The sequence below is a fragment of the Suricata suricatta genome, chromosome 5, assembly GCF_006229205.1.
Source record: "Suricata suricatta isolate VVHF042 chromosome 5, meerkat_22Aug2017_6uvM2_HiC, whole genome shotgun sequence".
Lineage (NCBI taxonomy): Eukaryota > Metazoa > Chordata > Mammalia > Carnivora > Herpestidae > Suricata > Suricata suricatta.
This window is the reverse complement of record NC_043704.1, coordinates 20,262,438-20,272,001: the sequence shown is the minus strand read 5'-3', so window position 1 is coordinate 20,272,001 and position 9,564 is coordinate 20,262,438. Positions and strand designations below refer to the sequence as shown.

Here is a 9,564-nt window from a genome sequence, read left to right as displayed (position 1 = left end):
TCTCCCTTTCTCTATCTCTCTCTCTCCAATAAAATAATAATAATAATAATAGTAATAATAACATCATATTTAGGAATTATATGTAGATTTTGTTATAAAATAATGTAATGGAATGTTCCTCTCTGTTGGGAGCTAGCAATAATTCAAAATAAATATACACCAGAATGAAAAGGGATAAAATATTTAGCTTGTGAATATATATATAATATGGGCATATATATGGATATTGATTTTATAGTTGCATATAAATAAATATATATAATCACAAATTGTTCTGGTGCAGAACTTCAAGAAGGAGCCAAACAGACTTTTACTGTAAATAGAAACTGATTCATAATCCAGCAAATGTTTATTGAGCAAATAGTATACAGGAAACAAACACTTCCTGTTGCTGGGCTGAATCAGAGTGATGAAAGACAGCCCCAACTCCGAAGGAGAGGAAGAGATGATACTTTTACATCAACCACAGGAGTGATGCAAGCGAATGGCAGCAATCAAGACAAAACAAAATAAAACAAAACAAAACAAAACCTTTATGGAGCTGGTGAGGTTTAAAATGGGCGTTAGAAAATGAGGAGGTTTTCCTTACAGTGGTTTTGAGCCACAAGTTCCTGTTTTAATGTTATAGCATATCTGATGAATACTCTTCACATCAACATAAACCCAATATTGACATGGAAACAACTTTCTCCACTAATAAGTAACCAATTACTTAATAATTTTCTTTCTCATCCTTACTTAGGGTCGTGATTCTCTCCTGGAGCATGCAACAGTATTTCCTGGGAAGCTTGTTGGAACGGGTTATTGGGCCCCACCAATGTTTCCGATGTAGTAGATCTGGGCAGGACTCAAGGATTTGGGTTCCCCGGCAATGCTGATTCCACTGGTCCAATAACCACAATTGGAGAGCTACTGATTGAAAGCACCTGGAATGGATCACTGTCTTCACAACATGCTGGCTGATCTTCAGAAAAGTCTCAGCCGTTCAAGACTCAATTTTACCATTTATAAAGGTAATGACATTGGTAATGATGATTCCTGTCTTCTAAGCCCATTTTGGGAATTAAGTTGAGCAATGCATACAATCGGGAGCCTGATATAGTAAGTGCCCTGCACTCAATAACAATGATAGCCCCCCACAGCGGGGAAGCTAGTGGGTAAGGGCTGAACGTTTGTATCCTCCCCAAATTCACATGTAAGGCCCTAAAACCCAAAGTGATGGTATTTGGAGGTGGGACTTTGGAGGACTAATTAGGTTTAGATGAGATCATGAGATCGTGTCCTCATGGTGGGATTAATACCCTTAAAATAATTACAAGAGACACGAGAGACTGTCCTTCCTCATCTCTCTCCCTCTCCTCTCCTCCTCCTCCCCACCTGCACTAGCATGCACCCAGGAAAAGCCATGTGAGCACACAGCTAGAAGATAGCTGTCCGTAAGCCAGGAAGCAGATCTTCACCAGACACTGCATCTGCCAGCATCTTGACCTTAAACTTCCCGCCTCCATATCCGTGAGAAATAAACTTTTGTCATTTAAGACTCCCAGTCCATGATATTTTGCAGCCAAAGTAGAGTAAGACATCAAGGACACAGTGTGAGCTACCAGAGGGAGGTGGGAATGGATCGTTCATGTTCAGAGAATGGCATTTCAGACAAGCTAGGATGTAACATTCATGTTGCAGAAAGGGAAAAAATCTTAGAGGACTTCAAGGAGAATGGAGAAGAGCCTGGAATTCCTTAGGTACCTCTTTCTTCCCAATCGTCTAAAGTTTCTGGCAGTGACTAGCCCCTGCTTTCTATCGAAATGTGTATCATTTCTGAAAGAACAGCAGAAGTATTCATATAATTAGCCAGCAATCATAAAAGGAGAAGTGACTTTCGCTGCTCATTCAAAGCATGTGCTAAATATAATTGAGCAAAGAAGAGTTCAGTATTCCCAAGGCAGAAGAGCAGTGAAAACTCCACACACAAGAACTCTACTAATGTCCCTAGAGGATCCTCACAATGAGGCCGTGCAGAGCCCTCTATTACAGAGAGGCACTTAAGCATCCTTTCATTAACCTCAGGCTGTAAGCTACTTATCCTTTTGCTTTGAAACGGACCCTTAGTGATTTGCCGTTGAAGTTGAAATGTTTATATAATTCAATTTCACCACTTACAGTAAAGCTATAGTAATTGACATTAGGTGTTGAGTGTTAGTATGAGAATAAATAAATAGACCAATGAACTGCACAGTAGGTTGAGTGGCAGCCCCAAAAAGATATAGCTCTGTTTCAAACTGTGGAACCTGTGAATATGATTTTATTGGGAAAAACAGATGCGATCAGATTGTAGATGTAGTTAAGGTGGGTTCTAGGTCCAATCACAGGCATCCTTATAAGAGAAAAGCAGAGAGACATTTCAGACTTCAGACCCACTAGGAAGAAGGCAGAGATTGGAGCCATGCCAAGAGATGTCTGGAGCCACCAGAGTCTGGAAGAAGAAATTATTCTCCCCTACAGCCTACAGAGGGAGCTTAGTCCTACAACATCTGGATTTCAGACTTCCAGTATCCACAACTGAGACACATTTCTTTCATCTTAAGCCCCAAGTTTGTAGTAATTTCTTAGGGCCACCCTAGGAAAGTAATACAAACACAAGTTTGTGTTAGAGATTCCAAACACAGATCTACCTTTACAGAGTAACTTGAACAACAACACAGGATTGCAATTCAGTTGAGAAAAGAAGGTCTTTTCAATAAATGTGTTTGGGTCTATTGAATATGAGTGGAAAAAATGACCTTTATCTCCAAAATTAATTTTCCATGAATTATAGACCTAAACATGAAAACTAAAATAAATCAAGCTTCTGGATGAGAACACAGGAGAACATCCTTATAACCTTGGGGCAGTCAGATTTCTAAACAGAACACACACACACACACACACACACACACACACACTCACCATAAAATAAAATACTGATAAATATGATATGGTAGGCAGAATAACAGCCCCCAAAGACATCCAGGTTTAAATCCCCAGAACCTCTGTGTGTGTTAGACCACATTGCAAAAGAGAATTAAGGTTGAAATGACATTAGGGTTGCTGGCTTTGAAGACGGAAGAAGCGGGGCACGTGGGTGGCTCAGTCAGTTGAGCCTCTGGCTTCAACTCAGAGCATGATCTTACAGTTCATGGGTTCGAGCCCTGTGTAGGACTTTGTGCTGACAGCTCAGAGCCTGGAGCCTGTCTTCAGATTTTGTGTCTCCCTCTCTCTCTGACCCTCCGTTGCTCACACTGTCTCTCTCGCTCTCAAAAATAAATAAAACATTAAAAAAAAAAAGACAGAGGAAGACACAAGCCAAGAAATGCAGGAGTTGCATCCCTAGAAGCTGGAAAAATCAAAGAAGTGAATTCTCACCTAGAGCCTACAGAAGGGAGTACTGTCTTGCTGACACCTTGATTTTAGCTCAGTGAGAGCTGCATCTGATTTCTGATATGCAGAACTGTATGATAAGAAATGTGTTGTTTTAAGCCACTACGTTTGTTACAGCAGGCCTACGAAACAAATGCATGCGATTTCATTAAAAATTAAGAACACCTTTTTATGGGAAGACCATCTGGGATTGAAAAAGCAAGACACAGACTGATAAAAGATATTAATTATAAGTCTATCCCATGGTGGACTTGTATCCAGAATATAGAGGTAACTTCCACAAATCTATAATAAGATAACAAATAACCCAACTTCTAAAATGGGCAAAAGACTTGAAAAGGTACATCACAAAAGAGGAATTGAAAAGAGCAATAAAAATTGAAAAGATGTTCACTGTCATTACTCATCAAGAGAAGACAAATTGAAGCCCTATAAGACAAACTTATATGACCATAATTAAAAAGACTCTCATAAAAAGTGTTGGCAAGAACATGAAGCAAGTCAAACTCTCAAACCTTGCCGACGAAGTGTAAATTGGCACAACCTCTTTGGAAAGTTGTTTGGTAGAACTTACTGAAGGTAGACATACTTCTATCCACAATCCTACCCTACACCAATCCTAAATAGAATGTTCAAAGTAGCTTTATTTAAAATAACCAGAAACTGGAAATAATCCAAATGCCCAAATAAGGAAAATGGAAAGATAAATTCAAGTAGACCTACACAATGCAATACTGCATTGGAATTAAAAATAACAAATACACACTCAAGGCACGAATGAATCTCATGGCCACTGTGTTGAGTGAAGACAGCCAGACATAAGATTGTCCATATGATATGATTCCATGTATGTGAAGTTCAATAACAGAACTACTAGATAATAATAGAAGTCAAAATAGTGGATGTTCCTGAAGCGGGGGTAGTTATTGTCTGAGAAAATACAGGGAAACTTAAGGGATGTTTGAAATATTCAGTATCTTGATATGAGTGATTTTAAAACTTGGCCAGCTTTACAGTTCAGGTACTATTTCACCCACTTTATTCCATGTATGTTATACTTTAAGGGAAAAATAAAAATTACGCTCAGATTTCTAGAATGTAGGAGATAGGGATTTCCAAGTAGGTAAAGGCTCAGGCATGTATACCTAGAACATAGTATACAATCATGTTCAATTGCCCTACAGTTCCTAAACCCGTAGACTAAGAGGAGAAGTTCGCCCAGTTTTTTATCAAAAGGTAGTCAAGTCTCTAAATTCTTTATTGTTTAAGCCATCTGCTCCTGGCATGGTGATCTTCAAAGAGATTCCCATCTATGACAGAGAGCATGAGAGGCACGGGAGCTCTGCTCCTGGCTAGGACTCTGACCTCCCAATGTAGCATGGTACCACCTACACAGTCACCCAATTTGGATCACATGTGACCCAAGGCATGGTGATCCTCCTTTTACTCTGGACCCCCAAATCTTTCTGAGGCCTAGGATTCCTCTGAAAGTTGATCCTCAGCCTGGCACCTTACCTGAAAATGAAATATCTTCAAAAGAGGCAATGTAAAACAAAAAGGGAGATGATCCAAGTTGGAAGTGGGGAAGAGAAACAAAGAGAGATCAAAATTCAAAGAAAAGTCCATCAAAGGAGTCCATTAATTCCTTTACTGCTACTTCCTTTCTCATCCTCCAAGTCCAATTCTATAACCTTGTCTTACATCGTGTATTGTGCATCTTTCTCCTAGAGAATGGATGGGGGCGGGGGGGGGGGGGGGGGACAGAAGGATTTCCTTCCGGGGGAGTTGAGTTCCCTCTAGAGGTTAAAATATGTGGCCAACAGGAGCTATAAAATAAAAAAGCACAGCAGAAAAACAAGCCAGCGTATTATAAAGCCAACCCCTCAACTCTCAACCTCTCAACCTTTATTTTAGGGGTGCCTGGTTGGTTCAGTCAATTAAGCATCTGACTCTTGATCTCATCTCAGGTCTTGATCTCAGGGTTAGGAAGTTAAGCCTCGCATTGGACTCCAACCCCCTCCCCCACCAAGAAGAGGAAGTTCCCTTGTTGGGACTCCATACAATCTTTCCTTTAAAGAAGTTACCAAGGGGGGCGGGGGGCGCCTGGGTGGCTCAGTCAATCAGTTAAGCGTCCAGCTTTCTGGCTTCGGCTCAGGTCATGATCTCATGGTTCGTGGGTTCAAGCCCCACGTAGGGCTCTGTGCTGACAGCTAGCTCAGAGCCTGGAGCCTGCTTCGGATTCTGTGTCTCCCTCTCTCTCTCTCTGCCTCTCTCCTGCTCATGCTGTCTCCCTCTATCTCTCAAAAATAAAAACATTTAAAAAAAAAAGAAGGTACCAGGGACCAGCCAAAGTTATATAACATTGCTTAAAAACTAAGGCGAATTACATGTCACCAAGCCTCAACCTCCTTTTTCCAATCTTATCCCCTTTGGAATCTCTTATACACTTCCTCAGCTCCAATCACACAATGCCCTTAGTAAGTGAAAACCATTACCTGATACAAAGGAGAGGCTCAGTAAGGATTTTCTGAATAAGCAAATGCCTGTCCACACCCGTCAGCTGGCATCATCCCAGATCACTGTCCCCTCCATCCCCAGCTGTAGAAATTTTGCTTCTTCCTCCATGTGCATACACTGACATCTTTTCCATGAGGTATCTTCTGCCCTCCTTCCCCCCAAGTTAAAATTTTCTTTCTTTATGCTCCCATAGATATTGTTTGTAATACTGTTATAAAGCTTGCCATATCCTTCTTCATAATCCACACTTACACTCTCTCCTCTGATGAGGAAAATCAGGGCCCCCCATCACAACCAACAGAAATTGATTTCATGTGTTCAAAATTTAGTTCAGGGGTGCCTGGGTGGCTCAGTTGTTAAGCATCTGACTTTGACTCAGGTCATCATCTCACAGTTTGTGAGTTCGAGTCCCATATCGGGCGAGCTTGAGCCCCGCTTCCGGTGAGCCCAAGCCCAGCTTTGGGAGGACACCAGTCTGGCTTAGAGTGAGTAGGGACCCCACTTAGGTAAAACATGAGTCATGGGTAAGCCCTGCTTCTTGTCTCTCTCTCTCTCTCTCTCTCTCTCTCTCTCTCTCTCTCTCTCTCTCTCTCTCTTCTCTCTCTCTCTCTCTGCCCCTTACATGCGCCCTCTCTCGCTCTCAAAAAAAAAAAGTTCAACCTACAAACAATACCTTATAGCTGTATTCCCTCAGTGTCATCATTTCCTTTGTTCTCTGGAACAAATTAAGTGGCTCCACTGTTTTGTTTTCTAAATAAACCCAAACACCTTTTCACAGGTATATGTTGCATTGCTTATACAACTCCTCTTGTTTTCAAGAAATAAATTCATGGGCACCTGGATGGCTCAGTCAGTTAAGCATTGGACTTCTGCTCAGGTCATGACCTCCCGGTCAGGCTCTGGGCTGAGAGCTCAGAGCCTGGAGCCTCCTTCAGATTCTATATCTCCCTCCCTCTCTGCCACTCCCCGACTCCTGTTCTCTCTCACTCTCAAAAATAAAAACATTTTTTAAATCTTAAATAAATTTTTTTAAATGTAAATTTGAATCTGTAAATATACATATGACCTCCATTATATCTTCTCCACTTGGTTTTCAAAATATATACTTGAATCTATTGAAAGTATAAGTTTATAAGTGTATTTCCTTGTGAATACAAGGGACTCTCTCCTCTTCAGATCCAAAACAACAACCCGAAAGGTCAAGGGCATCTTGGGTTTTATTCATATATAAAAAGAGAACTAAAATAATCCCTGGCTCCTGGCTGGAAGACCAGCCTCCTCATTTATCTCTGTGTACAGATTTTTAAGTAAATGTTAAGTCTGTGGGCTTATTCTTACAAGAAGATGGTGTAGGGGCACCTGGGTGGCTCAGTCAGTTAAGCATCCGGCTTCAGCTCAGGTCATGATCTTGGGATTCACTATTTCAAGCTCCGTGTTGGGCTCTGTGCTGACAGCTCAGAGCCTAGAGCCTGCCTCAGAGTCTGTTTCCCTTTGTGCTCCTCCCTGCTCACTGTGTCTCTCTCAAAAATAAATACATTTTTAAAAATTAAAAACAACAAGCTGTTATAAGTAAGAGGAGGTGGGGCAACAAAGATCCTTTTTTAAATGTATTTAAATCCAACTTAGTTAATATATAGTATAATAACGGTTTCAGGAGTAGAATTTAATGATTCATCACTTATATATGACACCCTAGTGCTCATACCAACAAGTGCCCTCCTTAATGCCTGTCATCCATTTAGCCCATGCCCCCTCCCTTCCAGCAACCCTCAGTTTGTTTTCTGTAGTTTAGAGTCTCTTACAGTTTGCCACCATCTCTGTTTTTATCTTATTTTTCCTCCCTTTCCTTTATGTTCATCTGCTGTTTCTTAAATTCCACATACGAGGGAAATCATAGGATATTTATCTTTGACTGACTTCTTTCGCTTAGCATGATACATTCTAGTTCCATCCACATTGTTACAAATGGCAATATTTCATTCTTTTTGACTGCCAAGTAATATTCTATTCAATCTTCTTTATCCATTCATCCATCGATGAACATTTGGGCTCTTTCCATAATATGGCTATTGTTGATAATGCTGCGATAAACTTTGGGATATACATGCCCCTTTGATCAGTATTTTTGTATCCTTTGAATAAACACCTAGTAGTGCAATTGCTGGGTCATAGGGCAACTCTATTTTTTTTTAGGAACTTCCATACTGTTTTCCAGAGTAGCTGCACCAGTTTGCATTCCCACCAACAATGCAAAAGTGTTATCCTTTCTCCCCATCCCCACCAACATAGGTTGTTTCCTAAGTTGTTCATTTTAGCCATTCTGACAGGTATGAGGTGGTTATTTATCTCATTGTGGCTTTGACTTGTATTTCCCTGATGATGAGTGACGTCAGTCATCTTTTCATGTATCTGTTGGCCATCTGGATATTTTCTTCAGAAAAATGTCTGTTCAAGTCTTCCACCCATTTCTTTACTGGATTAGTTGTTTTTTGGGTGTTGAGTTTAATAAGTTCTTCATAGATTTAGGATTCTAACCCTTTACCCAATATGTCATTTGCAAATATTTTCCCATTTTTTTCAGTTGCCTTTAAGTTTTGTTGTTTTCTTTGCTTTGAAGAAGCTTTTTATCTTGATGGGGTCCCAATAGTTCACTTCTTCTTTTGTTTCCCTTGCCTCAGGAGACATGTCTAGTAAGAAGTTGCTGTGGTCGAGGTCAAAAAGGTTTTTCCCTGTTTTCTTCTCTAAGGTTTTGATGGTTTCTTGTCTTATATTTAGGTCTTTCATTTATTTTGAGTTTATTTTTGTGTATGGTGTAAGAAAGTGGTCCAAGTTCTTTCTTATGCATGATGCTGTCCAGTTTTCTCAACACCATTTGTTGAAGAGACTGTCTTTTTTCCATTGGATACTCTTTCCTGCTTTGTCAAAGATTAGTTGGCCATACATTTGTGGGTCCATCTCTGAGTTCCCTATTCTGTTCCACTGATCTATGTGCCTGTTCCTGTCTAGTGCCATACTGTCTTGATGAGTACAGCATGAAGTCTGGAACTGTGATGCCTCCAGCTTTCATTTTCCTTTTCAACATTACTTTGGCTATTCAGGGTCTTTTCTGGTTGATAGCGGAGTGACCTACAGGATAGGAGCTAAGTGAGCATATGATAAGACCTCTGTCCTACTTTGACAGAGGAGGTCCTCCCCTTGTCTTCTCTCCACCACTGAGAGATTCTAGCTAGCCATAGCTCCACCTCTTAGCTGCTTTCAGTTCAGAATGGCCTTTGTCCTTTCGGGTAGGGATTATAGACCCAAGCCATCTGTTTGTCTAGGCTCTGTTTCACATCACTTTAAAAAAAAACTGAAAGAGAAACAATCACAAGCTACCCTAAAGGAAGAGATTGGTCTTAGATGGCCATTACAGAAGTGTATAAATATCTTGTCTCATTATCAGAAATCTTACCTTTATATTGACTCCAGCCCAGTTCCCCTCTCCTTTTATTTCAATTATTTTTTATTTCATATCTTCCCTCAAATGATCTTTACTTCTTGGAACACTTCAGCATGCTTGGTCATATTTATTGACAGTATTTCTAGGATTGCTTCAATATATTACAGGGCCTCTCGATACCCTCCTAGAAA

General features: G+C 40.4%; 1 long non-coding RNA gene across 2 annotated transcripts; it reads left to right on the top strand.

The window, feature by feature from the left end:
* Positions 1–469: 469 nt before the first annotated feature.
* Positions 470–1,538, top strand: LOC115292599. 2 transcript variants are annotated; one of them, XR_003909052.1, is made up of 3 exons: positions 470–544; positions 743–1,013; positions 1,387–1,538. It is a non-coding gene; the product is annotated as an uncharacterized LOC115292599 (long non-coding RNA). The 2 variants fall into 2 exon arrangements; XR_003909051.1 differs by lacking the exon at positions 470–544 and having other exon boundaries at positions 644–1,013.
* Positions 1,539–9,564: the final 8,026 nt, after the last annotated feature.